Here is a 14669-nt window from a genome sequence, read left to right as displayed (position 1 = left end):
ATGCTACATCGGCCAAACGGGACGAGACTTCAACACAAGGGTAAAGGAACACGGGGCATGTGGGAAAAACAAGGACGATACGTCAGCTTTCGCCCGGTACCTCCTGGAAATGGGGCACGGAAGTAATTTCGACCCCGAAATACTCCATTTTACTAGTAAAGGAAGAAGGATGGACGCCTTAGAAATTCGAGAAATAGTCATAAATGGAAACCTTGTTAACGACATAACCTTCCCAACCCATCCCCCTTATTACTCATCACCCTCCCAAATCCCCACCCCAACAACCCACCTGACAAACTGTGTCCCCCCCCCTATTCTTTTCCACGAATTACCAATCCCAGCTTGAATCCAAACCTTTTCCCCCCACCCCCACATTAACAACCACTATATATGTATATACCTGCCCCCACCATATATTGTATGTATATGAAAATGGTGTGATAGACGAAACCGGAAATAAAATAGAAACTCTGTGAATTTTGTGGAAATAACAAAGTGTTTTTCATTATTAATATGGAGCCCTTGGACCACGCAAAAGCTTCAAGTTTCGATTTAATTGACATTTTATTATTATCATTACTACTGGATGCAAAGATAATAAAATGAAAGAGTCTAGTTACATAGACAAAAGACCAGATGTAGAGTAGATGAGAATATGATATTCTGTTCGTAGTTTAGAGAAAGAGATGGGTGAATTCTCGGGATAATGCCATCCTAATACACAATTCCGCAGGAAATCAAAGTAAAGAGCCAATTTAACGAGAGCGGACTCGCGGAAGACCCATTCTGCTCACCGACGTTATCATCCTCCCCAATTAGCCTTCCAAAGGCTTCGTTTTCATTGAGAAACTGTCATATAAGTACCGTTCTCCACGTTTCGTAAATGGGTGTCTAAAATGAAATGCATTCATGTCGTCTCGTACTCCAATGAATACCCTTACAGCGGTGCAATCATTCGCCAAATTCTTTCATTTTCGGTCATAGCGATGTCAAAAAAATAAATTCACTCATATTTCTGCGTTTTTCGATCCGTCGCTCAGTGGGATGAAATATAATAGAAGCGGAAAAAAATATGAAATGACGTTATTCGCTGTGTTGACTTGAAACTTTTAAAACTTTGCTTTAGATTTTTATTTCAAATTTCCACAGTGCGGAAAAGTTGCGGTTGGTGAGTACTTTGAATATTTTTTATGGCTTTTGAATCGGGAAATATCTTCTGATTGTTCAAAGCGTTTGAATATTCGACAAAATGAAAATTACATACGTTTTTTCGTATTTTTATGACTATCACGAATTAAGGACTACATTGGCTGTACGATTATGTTTCTGCGCTACATTCCATAGTGAAATATCATTTGTAGACACTGCACCACCGTCGTTTCAATCCTTTTAAATGTATTTATTGAAATTTATTTACCCACAAATACCTCGTGGAGAACAAATGAAGTCTAATTTTATCTTCTATCATAGTGTATTTAGTTCTTGGATATGAAATATGCAACTCTTTAAGAGTGCATAGAAATGATCTCCTCGTCGAAATCGTCTCCTCGTGCATCCAGAGTGATTTTTATGGGCGGTAATATTTTCTAGCTACCCATGAAAATTCTGCGATCGTAGACTGATGTAATAATAGTCATTCGGTCGCAGTGGGATTTTGGCCACCCTTTACACGGTCCTTTAACTGTAAATCAAATAATTAATTTAATTGAGGTAAAATTCTCTTATAATTATCTGCTATGACATTTACTCTAAAGTTCTATATGATCTCTTTCATTATTTTGCTTTACTGTGTGACTTCGTCATCATCATAAAAATCAATTTTCGTGATCTTGTCGTTGTGTATTGAAATCAAATCATTCAATATTACACACTCATATTAGCTGGTTTTGCTAAAATTATGCTCTAATGGAATGGAGTATCCTTATGTTTATTCTTCCATTAAAGTTAAGTTTTTCTAACCCTTAGCTCTTGATGAGTATTTCGGGCAGGTAATGTAAGTTAAACAATTAGTAAACATTAGTCTCTTAATAATGACGGGAATACGTTGAATTTTCCGGAATAAAATGTCACATTATTTTATCTTAAACGATGGATAAAACTTTTTAATATCATCATAGTACGCTATTGAGTTTATTTGAGTGTTTTGTATTCAATTACAGAATATTCACATGAGACAAGATTCGTCATTTTAACTGGTAACCTCTACTTACTTAATGTTATTGCCTAATTTTTTAAAATCGTCTTGTAACTGACTTATATTTAATTTTTATGGTACGTAATCTCTTAAAAAATAATTAATTTTTTCTCAAACAAATGTAGTAATACCACCTGTCGACCTTAAAATACCAACAGCAATCAAAACGACGGGTTTCTATTTTATTTATGTCGGTAACGCGTATTTCACACAGAAAATCGCTACATTACAGTAATCTTGGCCATTTTGATGTCTTTGTTAGCATATTTATGCATTTAACATCCCTCGTTAGATTTTGAACGTAAATAAGTATCATATACGTATGCCATACGGATTGACGAGTGGTATGTCAGAGCAGGAGAAGCAGGAGCTACGTGGCCATTGTTCATTTCAATTTTTTGAAATTGTGATATGATTTGTAAAAAAACTACTTATTTGTAAAATATTAGTAAAGAAAAAGATTACATTTAACAAATTTATCAAGTAATTTTAACATAAGCGAAGGAATACTTAAAAATAACTATCACCCGTCAAAGTGACTGGTAATGGCCCTAGTAGTATTTTCCTTTACCTGTTTCGGAGCCACCAATTTTCTTTCATGTACATCCTGTCCTTTGCAATCATTCCGGGCCGTCTTTTGCCCTTTTTCCCTTCCACCTGTTCTTCGACGATTGTCTTCATTGGTCTATCATGCCTCATAATGAGGCCAACTAAGTTGTACCGTCTTCATGAGGCTTTTAGAGGCTTCGCTTTCCTCCCACTCTTCTGGGGACTTATTCGTAACGGTTAATCCAATTTATTGTCATTATTTTTCGTTAGTACCAAATTAGGAATGTTTCGACTCTTGAATTTTCTACTGCTGTTAACACTCATGCATAGCTACAATTAATAAATATATTCCTCATGCAGAAACTTACATATTATTGTATAAAGAGTGCGTATTTGTGAATGAAAATGTTTTGAACTAATGTTATTTCCAGAAGTATATAGCAATGGGTCATCGTGGCCCATGGGCTCCTATAATTCATCGTTATTAAATCATCGTTCCGAATAATGGTTTGACGCAGATCTCCACTATGCTGTCGCTATCTGCTAACCTTTTCATATGTATATATTTCTTTTCTTTTTCATCCATTATATCATACCTCATGCAACTCATTCGGGGTCTTCCTTTTCCTTTCTTCTCGTTCACTTCGATAATCGTCTTCGTCCATCGTCGACGATCGTTTTCAGCATTCTGTGGCCTATACAAATTTCCTATCTTCATCTTATAGTTTTTAGTAGACATATCTTTCCGTGCGTTTGTTATTCATTCAACAAAAATCTCGGCTAGGATTATCGGCCTTTCCATTTCTATATTGATATTCCTCCAGCAGTGGCAGATATGTTGTCGACGTAAGTGCGGATGAAATGAGTTAACTATACCCGCATGTTGGGTTGCTGTTTTCGCGCTAAAGGAGAAGGCAGCAATAGGGAACTTGCATATATTTCAGATATAACAAATAGCCCCAAAATTATATAGAAATATATGTTTGCATACCTCGGTAAAAGTTTTTTTATTATTTTATGACGTGGTTTGCGATATTTAATGCATCAAAGTTCACGAGAATTTTCAAATGCAAGTGAGAATCGAAAACGCCCGATGATTGGCTGATAGAAAAGTGACGTCATAGTTCTGTACGAGGCACGGCGGCACGGCCATAGTAGAGGTTGCATACTTGAATACAAGCGACGGCGTGGTTATGATTCATTTATTGAAGTGCAGACGTATCGGAGTTGTTCATTGTGACTTCAGGGCTATTATTTGATCTATTTCTCCTCCATTGAAAGCGATAGATTGCGTAAAGATGAAGGAATATGGTTATTCCTAGGCTGATCCTAGAAAGCTTCCTGTTACTGATTCCATCATGATAACAGGGTATTTTAGTGAAAGTGTAGACTTCGTCGGCGCCGAAAGTCGATGCCGAGAAATGGAAAGGTAGCTGATGTGCATCTGAAATGTTTTATAGTTCATAACAAAGTGAGACTTGCGTATAATATTGGCGAAAGCGTATACTCATGTGAAATGTGTATTCTTTTGGCAGTCCGGTAGAGAGTCTTATGGTGACCTTATTTCCACATTGAAGCTGTCGATGATACTTTCAACTTAAAAATACCTTGCCTGGAGGGCGACAGGAAGCTCTGAGGAAGCCAGACTATTAATGTTTCAAATTAGTAGCGATAATATAGACGAACTTTCAACACAATCTATCATCAAACACATCTTGTGACTCAAAAACCCTGAAGCCACTTCCTATTCTGCAGAAAGAATCGGTCAATCGCACTTCGATCAACATAATAAACACAACGTCTTCAGGTGTTTAGAAGTTACTTTTGTAATGAAAGCCTTCCTAAAGTAGCATTAAAATGTGAATATTTTCCAAACAGAATCTTTAATACATTTTGGGAGCTGTTCTCACGATATATCTGAAACCTACTCTAAAGGCGAGCTCATCGTCATTGCGATCGGTTGTCACTTAAAAATTCCGTATCGGAAATCCTAGAGGGATGACCTTCGGCGATGACCGTGATCACCTGCACTCTCACTATCACTGGAACCCGTGGTGAAAATATCATCCCAATCCAATTTCTATTTGGTTTTAACTGGGGATAGAGCAACATAGAACTGCCCATTCTTTGGGCAACTTCGGGTTTGACTTTCCCTCAAACACCCCATTTCCCCTGTGGTGCGCATCAGTCCTATCTTTATACGATGGCCTGACAACCTTTAAATGGATCCTTGGTTTATCCTGACAACCAACTAAATGGAAATTGCTGATCCACACGTCTTCCTCTATCTCCACAGTTTCCAAATCAAGGGCCGCGGAACATTCCTCTTGTGACTCAACTTTTTCTGAAAAGCAAGCAACGGCGTAGAATAAAATCAAAGAATGCTGCGATTCATATTTTGAGACCACCTCTGGATTCCATTCTTTTTCCATCTACAACTTCCTTTATCTTTCGGGGTAAACTATGGGACAAGATAATGTTTGAATATTTTCATTAATTTATAACAAAATATAAGTTCTAGAAATACCCAAAAGCCATTTTATTAATCCGCACTGATGAGTGTAGATTAATGTGGAAGATGAATGCTGTAGACGTAGTAGTTTTCCCTAGGTTGAGTTGCAAAGTTCATGAAGTTGACAAAACGGCTAATTTTTCGGTGCGCGGAGTCATTTATTGCACTGGCCGTGTCTACATTTTTGAATTTTTTGTAATAAAATAAATCAGAATTTAGGATAAAATTTCCTTTAAAATGACGTATAGTTCATTATTATAGCATGCAGTGAAGCCAGGATATAAATTTGCAAAGTACAGCGGCACATCATTTTGACGCCGACAGTAGAAGAAAACGCTGTCTTCTTGGCTGGCACTCGAATGCATGAGGATCAACGTTGCTCTGTATTTTCATATTTCCTCCCTTGATTTTAAACATCATGGAATTTTTTATGTCCTTCCGTAACTGAAATTGAACAAGTGCCATAAATAATTTGAGTCCATCGTAACCATCGAGGAACACCTATCTCGATTTTTGTTGAGAAGTTGAGTTTTTATTCTACGGCGGCCGAATTATCGAAAAATCTCAGTTTCAAGTTATTCAGTCGATGAAATATGGAAATATTATTTATATTAAAGTTATCTTCGCTCACATAGCACACGGGTTTATCATTCAGTGTGTTATACTCTTATTTTTCCGTAACGCTCATCCCGACAGACGGCATGCATCGAGGTTTTTATTCTAATTTCCTCCGTGGGAATGCAGACGAAAATTTTTTTCTGGGGTGTTATTGCACAGAGGGACAATGCACCACTTGTAATTTTTCCTTATTTTAGCCATGTTCTCCTTAAACGCAACGTGGCTCTTCCAAACCTGCAGTTACTGGGCTTGGATCTTGGACTCGTACTGAACTATGACGTCACGCCTAAGATTAGTGGGGCGGTATTTTTTAGCCCGCGAAACTCGGGAGACTTTTTGGAGTCATTTTCTAGTGTATAAACTGAATTTTAAGCGGAAAAAAGTATATTGCGGTACTAAGTGTTTACTGTAGTATATCAACATACTGTTTATAAAAAGTATGCAATTTCCTTATTAAGAAAAAATCAACCTCAAAGAAAATTGGTGGGCTATTTTTTAACTGCAAACAAAATGAACAAGTTGACTCAAAATAAGGCACATGAGCGTCTGCAACAATCTATCTGGTCTCCCTGGTCACCACCAACAAAATAACCAAACAAAAACAAAACACAAACGAAAATTTTGCTTCATCCAATACCTGGCAACGGGGCGCAACCTTGGCTAACACCCTTGCTGAACGGTAAATCTTTATGGGGAAATTTTGGCGAGATTCTCGCTTAGCTTAACTGGAAGGTTGTGAGATGGGCGAATATTAACTCAATTTTGCGAGAAAAATGGGCTCATAATGTCAATTAGTTGAAATGGAAAGCACTTGAAGACCTCAACTTCGCGAGGCATGAAAAATTCATGGAATTTTCTTTTGTCTTAATGAATTCCTCTCTCCCGAAAGAAGCAAAGCGCCATGTTTTGATGGAATATTTTATCTGCTTCACCTTCGCGTAACCCATTTTGAGAGCGTTTTCGAGTCGACGTTTTCCCGAAAAGAATAATTTATGGGGAGGAAGAATTAAATTCTTTGGAGGCTTTTAAAAACCCCTCAGACTGTAGTTTCCTGCATGCAAAAATTTTGAAACGTGACTTTCTTTTGGTCGAGAACTCAACCTCTCTCTACTATGTATTTTTATGCGCAAAATTATGGAACGTTGGAGCCTTTCCAGAATATCATTTTCTTTCAGCTTACAGCAGCTTCCCATCTCGCAATTTTCTATGCCGCCAAGACCCGCCAAAAGAGCACAAACACGACTTTGATGAAATAGCGTAAAGAAAAACATTCTCATAAGCGCTGCACTGCCTTAAAAGCGTAAAATAGGGTTTGGTGAAGGAGATTCCGTTCCATTACAAAAGAATTCGTAATAATTGCCATTTCCCATTGCTTTTTTGGAATTCTCTGTCTCGTATTCACCCTTGGTCCCCATCTTTTTGGTGAAGGAGATTCCGTTCCATTACAAAAGAATTCGTAATAATTGCCATTTACCATTGCTTTTTTGGAATTCTCTGTCTCGTGTTCACCCTTGGCCCCATCTTTTCAGTTTTTCTGGATGTTTCCAATGCAATATTCGCATGGGCCATCTATCGTCATCCTTCCTATTAACGCGACCAAACCTATGCAGTTGATTCCTCTTCGGCTATATCTTTTTCCAATTCCATCATCTTCATTATTGTATACTTTCTGAATTTATCATGTCTACTCTTTCTGCAAATCCTCGTCATATAATCTCTCTGTCTCCCAATTTAGTTTTTGTGTTTATTCTTAGTGTTTTGAGATGAATTCTCCTACATTTCTTAGAACTTTGGATCCTGATAGAATTAATGCTTCGAAATTTTATTTTCTTCAGAAATTTTGGTGGTAACCGAGACTTGGGGCATTTTTACAGGATTAATGCCGGGATTCGGTAATGATACGTGCCGTGTTGGACACATGTTACGTTAAGCCAACATAATATTAAAAACATAGAGAGCCCAATTTGAATTTTATAGGGCTACCAGCATTTGCTATGAACCAGTGCTGTAGTTGGGTCGGTACGGCGTAGTACGGCCCTAAAATCCAAACTCGTCATAAGCGTACTGGCTAAACTACCTTTCAAATCACATAAAATACATTCAGGCATTCAGGGAATATATGGACACAAACATGAAACCTAAAGACCTTGAACAATTACAACAAATAATTTATTCAATTTCAATTCCCATATCAGAATGCGAAAGAGCATTTAGTGCCATGAATTACATTCTCACTAAAAAAAAGTAACAGTATGTTGGTCGAACGAACCGGAATATTAATTTTCCTCAGAAGTGTTGGGCCGCAACTGGCAAAATTTAATCCAGAAATTTATGTGCACTCATGTCTCGGATCAGGAAGAAGATCGGCTGAAGAGACAGCGGATCGAAAATGTGACACACCAGACGAAGTCCACCACGAGTCAATCGGGAACCTCCTTAAGTGATTTTTGATGTGTACCGCCTAAATTTTTTTCCCAACTACAGCACTGATTAGAACCCCACTATATTTCCAGGTCCGACAGAAACGATAAATTAAGATAATATTTTCTCTTTTCTTTATCTTAACCTCGTTTAATTCATGTTAAAATAGTTCTTGGAGTGTAGGTCAATGTATGTTATGCAAAAAAGTTTTAGCCAACGTTTCTGTATATTTTAAACTATCATCAAGGCTATGAAAGATAACATAAGAACAATATAAAATACAAATATATACAATATTTTTGCAAAAATAAATGTTACGATAGAGTTTTTTACAATAATATAATTAAAAAAATATATATAAGAACAGAATACACAAAAAAGTTTGACATACCTTGGCCCTCAGCCGTGCCCGTAACCAACCGTGCCGTCCTCAGCCCGTCCGAAACAATTATATATTATTATATGTAATGTCTGTTTTCAGACATTGAAAACCTCAGTAAAATTTATTTTTATTTAATTAATCAAAATTAATGGTAACTATGTATGGCAATAGCTTGTAAATAAATATGTGCAAGCTAAGGTATGTAATTTTTTTTTGTGTATTTTGTTCTTATGTACATATATTTTTTTAAACTCTATTAATGTAAAAATACGCTATCGTAACATTTATTCATGTAAAAATATTGTATGTATTTGTATTTTATATTGTTCTTATGTTTTATTTCATAGCCCTGATGATAGTTTAAACTATACAGAAACGTTGGTTAAAAATTTTTTGCATAACATACATTGACCTACACTCCAAGAACTATTTTAACATGATAAATTAAGAGAGATATATTCCGAACTGATTGGCATAGAGATTTATTTTCCCCTAGAACACTGCAGAACTTAAATGAAATGAAGGCGGAACATTTCCATTTTACTTGTTTATGGCTGGTGTGCTACACCCCCGCTACACGCCCATCGAGGCGGCTTTCTGTTTAGTATGTGAATTTATGTGGAAGAATTCTCCACGAACTTTTATGTACGCAATTGAACTAAGAAGGTCATCTTTTTCCATTGCATGTGCAACAATTAAATTTGGTGGTTGGAAGTGTTGGACAGGGGCGCAGCTAGGAATTAAGTCTAGGGGGGGTTTTTAGGTCCAACTAATACTGGGGAGTTTGGGGATATGGAATACCCTCCAGGGGAAGCGGGAGGGGCGGGGGCCCTTCCCCAGAATAAAAAAAAATAAATGGTCCAAAATGGTGAGTTTTACGGATTAGTGGGGGATATTTTATTAGTTTTTTTTACATTTTTCTATAAGTAATATTAATCCAATTAAGTAAAATGGATTAAACTTAAAAATTCCTCTGAGCTCTGGGGGGGTGGGGGGTTTATCCCCCAAAACCCCCCCTCGCTGGGCCACTGGTGTTGAATTATCATCTCATTAGGCCTAAGGAACTACGGTTATGCACCATCTGCCTGAAAAATGTGAATTTTCACTTCTAAGGACGCATATTTTGTCTTTTTTCACGCTGCATTGCTTTTTTTGAACTTATTCGACGCGTTTTGATGTTACAGCTAACGTTCACTTGACAAAAAAATATTCACTTGAAAACGAATTCGGTGGAAGTACATATTACCTTATCTTATTTAGCTAATATTAATGACTTCAACCACATTGTGCCGCATATCATACAACCAATTGCATTCTGGTTATCTAATAGATCTAATAGATATTGATTTTGGTTTTCTTATCTATTAATTTGCTGCTCAGCAGCTTATGTACTGTCTGTAAAAAAGCAAGATATCAGAGTTTGAGGAGCTCTAGCGTATAACAGAGGTTTGAGAAGTTAGCAGAGGTTTGCATTGTTTACAACAACTCCGTTAATTTTAGTGGTATAAACAATTTGTTTTCAGTTAACTGCTAATAATAGATGTGGCTTCTTTATATCAGAATCGCAAGTTATAGGAACGAAAACTACGGGAATATCAAGCGCTCAAAGTTGGGCAACTTGATTTTACGCGCAAAAAACGGGTACTTTTTTGATAAAAATGAAGTACAGTAAATACTATTGAGCCGATGATTTAAAAAAATACACGATACAACGTTAAAATAAATTCCTTTTCGTACGCTTTTTGTTTCATTGAAATTGATTGCTTCTTTTAGCCGCTAGAGCTCCTCAAACTCGGGTATCTTGCTTTATTTTACAGACAGTAGTCAGTAGCAGCTGGGGTAGTAACATATATGCGCTCTTTTAATCGTGTTTAGAATTTCTTTTCTTCTCTATTACTAGTTACAATTGTTACACCTAAAAATTTAAATTGTTTAGTTAAATTAAAACTACAGTTCAGCTTTTTTTAATGGTGCTGACTCATACACAGCTTTCTTAATATTGTATTTTATCTTCATTTACTTTCCAAATTTTATGGATTTTAATAATGCGTTTTCGCGGGAGGTGCGCAGAGATGACGAACAAATAATAATGCGTTTTCGAGTTGTATCTATAAAATATTTATTGCCCAAATATTCATTCCATCACAAAACACTGGTCCATAAAATTAGTACAACATAAAAATATTCCCCTCGTGATCTTGCCGAAGGGATGTCCTGGTGCGCTCAAGAAGAAGGACAACGCGCATGGCATGCCGTCTTGCTACCTTCTCGAAGTTTTCACTACGAAGCCCTTAAAGCAGTTGCGATTCTTGTTGGGCCACCGCATGGTAGGAGGTAATCCATTAAATCATATTTTTTTATCGAACAAACCATTCATAACTTTAGCGTTTTAATTTCACGAGTCAGAAAATTTTAAAACTTCTTCCAGAGTTAAACTTTTAAAGTACGAACACATATAGATTTCATTTTTTTTAGTCGTAACCGTCTCACGTCCTCTAGCTCTTTAAAAATATACTATGAATAGAAATATTTAGGTCACATTTATATATATAAATCTAAAACGAACCTCTTCAGTAATATATCACATACTCTGTCTGCTTGTTCCACGAAGCCCCGTTCGTTTTGCGATTTTCTTCCCAAATCGTGAAACTTTACTTCTTTTACTTAATACAGGCAACGTGTAACGCAGGATCTAATTACCAATGACATGACATAACATCAAGATTCCAGTCGGAAGGTATGGAACAACAATTACAAGTTAATCTTAAGATCAGTGGTTCCCAAACCAGTTAGATGCGGTGTTAATTTACAATTGGGAGTGTGCTGACAACGTGTCTCTCTCCTGTTTCCAACCATGTGACTTCAAGTAAAAAAAAAAAAAAACCATCGCTCTCCACTAAATTTGTACTTTCACTTGTCGAAGCAACACCAGGAATGTGATTTATTTTTTACAGGTTAATGTTGATTCTTTAAAATTTCTGCCCAAAACTAAATGTGTATTTTATCTTAGTAGATTGTCTGCACGAGGTTTGTCAAACATCGTCCTTTTTCCGCGTTTCATTATTCCTCAGGAGTGTGTTTATGTTCTGAATCTCTGGGTCGACAATCTTGTTTTCAGTTCAGTCATCGATCGGTTCGGAACCACACATATAGATAATCAAAAGTTCATGCTGGACAAAAATTCCTAGAATTTTCAGTGTACGATTTTGTATCTAACACAGTTAATCAAATTATGCCCGATTTAGGTGTTTGAAAACGACACAAAAGTGCGTGTAATGAACGCGCATAGCTTTCAATGCATCCTTAAACTTAATGTTCCCCTGGATTGTGAGAGCCAGGAAATCGGCTTCCGTATTTTATCTCAGGCGTCAGGATTTGCAATTCCGCCTAAAAAGTGTATGATGATGAACTTCCATCTGGGCCAAAAATATGCAGAGGTGTAACGAGCGTAACTAGGTAATTTCCTAGGAAAAATTTTCAAAATAACACATAGGAGTAATTTATTCAAGCTTCCCGTCCCAAGAATCATCGTTATTTTTATATTTTTGTACAACTGTAAGCTCTCCGGAACATGAATCACATTCAGAAATGATGCATTTTCTTCCACCATTCTTTTGTTTTCACTGTTCCGTCAACATTTAGTTCATGTTTGTGAGAGGGCAGAGCCTCTTTACTGTGTCTTTGACTAACATATTTCAAGAATAGTAATCCGATGAGATTTCACTCTCTATAAACAACAATATGATACAGATCCTGATTAATTATTGTCCACGGAGTATAAATGAATCGAGTTGATGGCAGTTCCTAAGTGTGTATAATACTGCGATTGGTAACAATTAAGTAATGTATCGAAAAACATTTTCCTTCAAAATATGATGTTTTTATTTGACATGTGTTTGATCCAAACTTAAAATGACTTCAGATGATCAAGTAGTGTGCTCAGTACATTTAAGCGGAACTCGTAATAACATAGGAAGGGATGCATGAAGCAATATTCATAAAATTGTCGATGGAAATATTGTGTGGTAAATCAGCCGTTCAAAATTTTATCGTATGGAAGGTGTGACGAAAATAGTTATAGTGGTACGGCGCATAATTTATTTTACGACCTTTTCATTGAAAATAATTCCCTGTGAACGTTGATTGTCTCATAAATCCAATATGAGGGTTTCATTCAGCACGCTGGTGACAGTTTCTAATCGAGAAATAATTTACAGTCACAAATTTCATGCCAAGTTTTTAGCATTATTGCTCGATATGTTACCGAATCCCAAACCTGTGTAAAAAACTAAATGCTCCCATTTTCTACTGCTCAATTTCCGAAATCATTGGTTCTGAAAGTTATCAATATTCTTCAATGCACTTGGCAAGGAAGAGGATTGTCCATTAATTAATTTTTGATTCGAATCGAGAAAAAGTTTTACTCCGCCTGCAGCTGTATTTCAGATCATCGCGTAGTTAAAATATAGCAAATTGGTGCCGTTAATTATGAGTATTTGTACCCGACCGTAATATTTACCAATAGCGAGGGAGATAATGGGTCGGTATTTTTTTGAAAACTATTTCTCAATTGTCCAACATATGCCGGAAAACTCCTGGGTAACAGTTTATAGCCTTCGACATCTCTGATTTAAATATGATATTAATAAATGGTTTGCTTGTTTTTTGGAATTTCATTTGATAAGTATCAGGGAAACGAGCAGTAGAACTGACAGAGATCCCAGTTAAAGGCGATGGTAATATCGCTCATCGTAAAATTATGAGCGTTTTAAAGAGAAAAAAGTGAAAGCATAACTGGGAATTGTGAAGATTGCTAGCAACAAATTCTTTCATTGCATCTGGTTTTGTTATTTTGACGCTGTCTTAACTAATTTATGCCAGATTTTTGGACCACTGTTATCTACATCGAACTACTTTAAGTGATATTAGTTTAAAACGATATTGAAATATTTCCAATGAATTTATCGTATCACGACGCGTTTCACTGTTACAACCAAATTTTCATTTGCAAAATGTGCGGTTATGATCTTCCTTGAATGCGTTCAACTGACAAAGGAGAGGGAATGAGAGAAACAAGGGTGGGGTTTGGGTGTCGTAAAGTGGGAATATTGAAGGCTGTGGGAGAAAGGATCGTTTTTTCTTTGGGTTTCGGAAGAACTTGGCTGCATATGGTATAATCTAGAATGTTGCGAAACGCGTCGCGCTCAAATGAATTCAGTGGCACCATTGCAATGTCTTATTAAAAAAAATATCAATGGCTTCCCCAACATCGTGCCACATATCACAACAAGATGACGTTTTAGAGAATTGGATTTCATTATTGGATGATTCTGATCGCAGATGGATGAGAGGTAGACTGCTTGTCTTAATGTTTCATTTCGCGAGTGACGTACGTATACCATCGTGTCGAATATTATTCTATTATTATGATTTAATATTCTTACGAGCCAGAATCGTCGCCAAGTACGTGGAATGATGTAGAGGTTAAAGTAAGTTTTGCACGGAGTCAAGAAGCTCATTGCAGTTGTCTTTTAAGTCCTGGAGATAACTCGCGGCACGCAGTATCCCTTACTTTTTTTCCTATAAATCGTGATTTTCTCGTAATGAACTGGATGGTGGACGAGAAAAGAGTGGATGAGACTGCATATTTAAAATTAATCATTAGTTTAATGAAATAGTATCAATTTGAAGCACATTCATTATATTATCTTATTGGGGCCCAATTTTGTAATACGATTTCGGAGGCGTAGATGTGGCATCACTACTACCTAACAACCCTTGACGAATTCTATGGAAAGATAACCGTGTACTATTGCGAATCTAACGATTTGATCGTTGGATTATTCTTCCTCATAGGATAATCCTCCAAAATCGTTAGAATAGCAATGGCTGTTGCCTGGTTTCGCTGGTGGTAGGACCCGCCCGCCTTTGTGACGTTGCAGGATTCCTCGTCCCATCCCTTCCTTCACTATCCCGTCACAGGAGGCGTCGTC

Source organism: Ischnura elegans, chromosome 6 (genome assembly GCF_921293095.1).
Source record: "Ischnura elegans chromosome 6, ioIscEleg1.1, whole genome shotgun sequence".
In the NCBI taxonomy this organism is placed as follows: domain Eukaryota; kingdom Metazoa; phylum Arthropoda; class Insecta; order Odonata; family Coenagrionidae; genus Ischnura; species Ischnura elegans.
The sequence above is the reverse complement of the archived record's forward strand: the minus strand, read 5'-3'. Positions refer to the sequence as shown.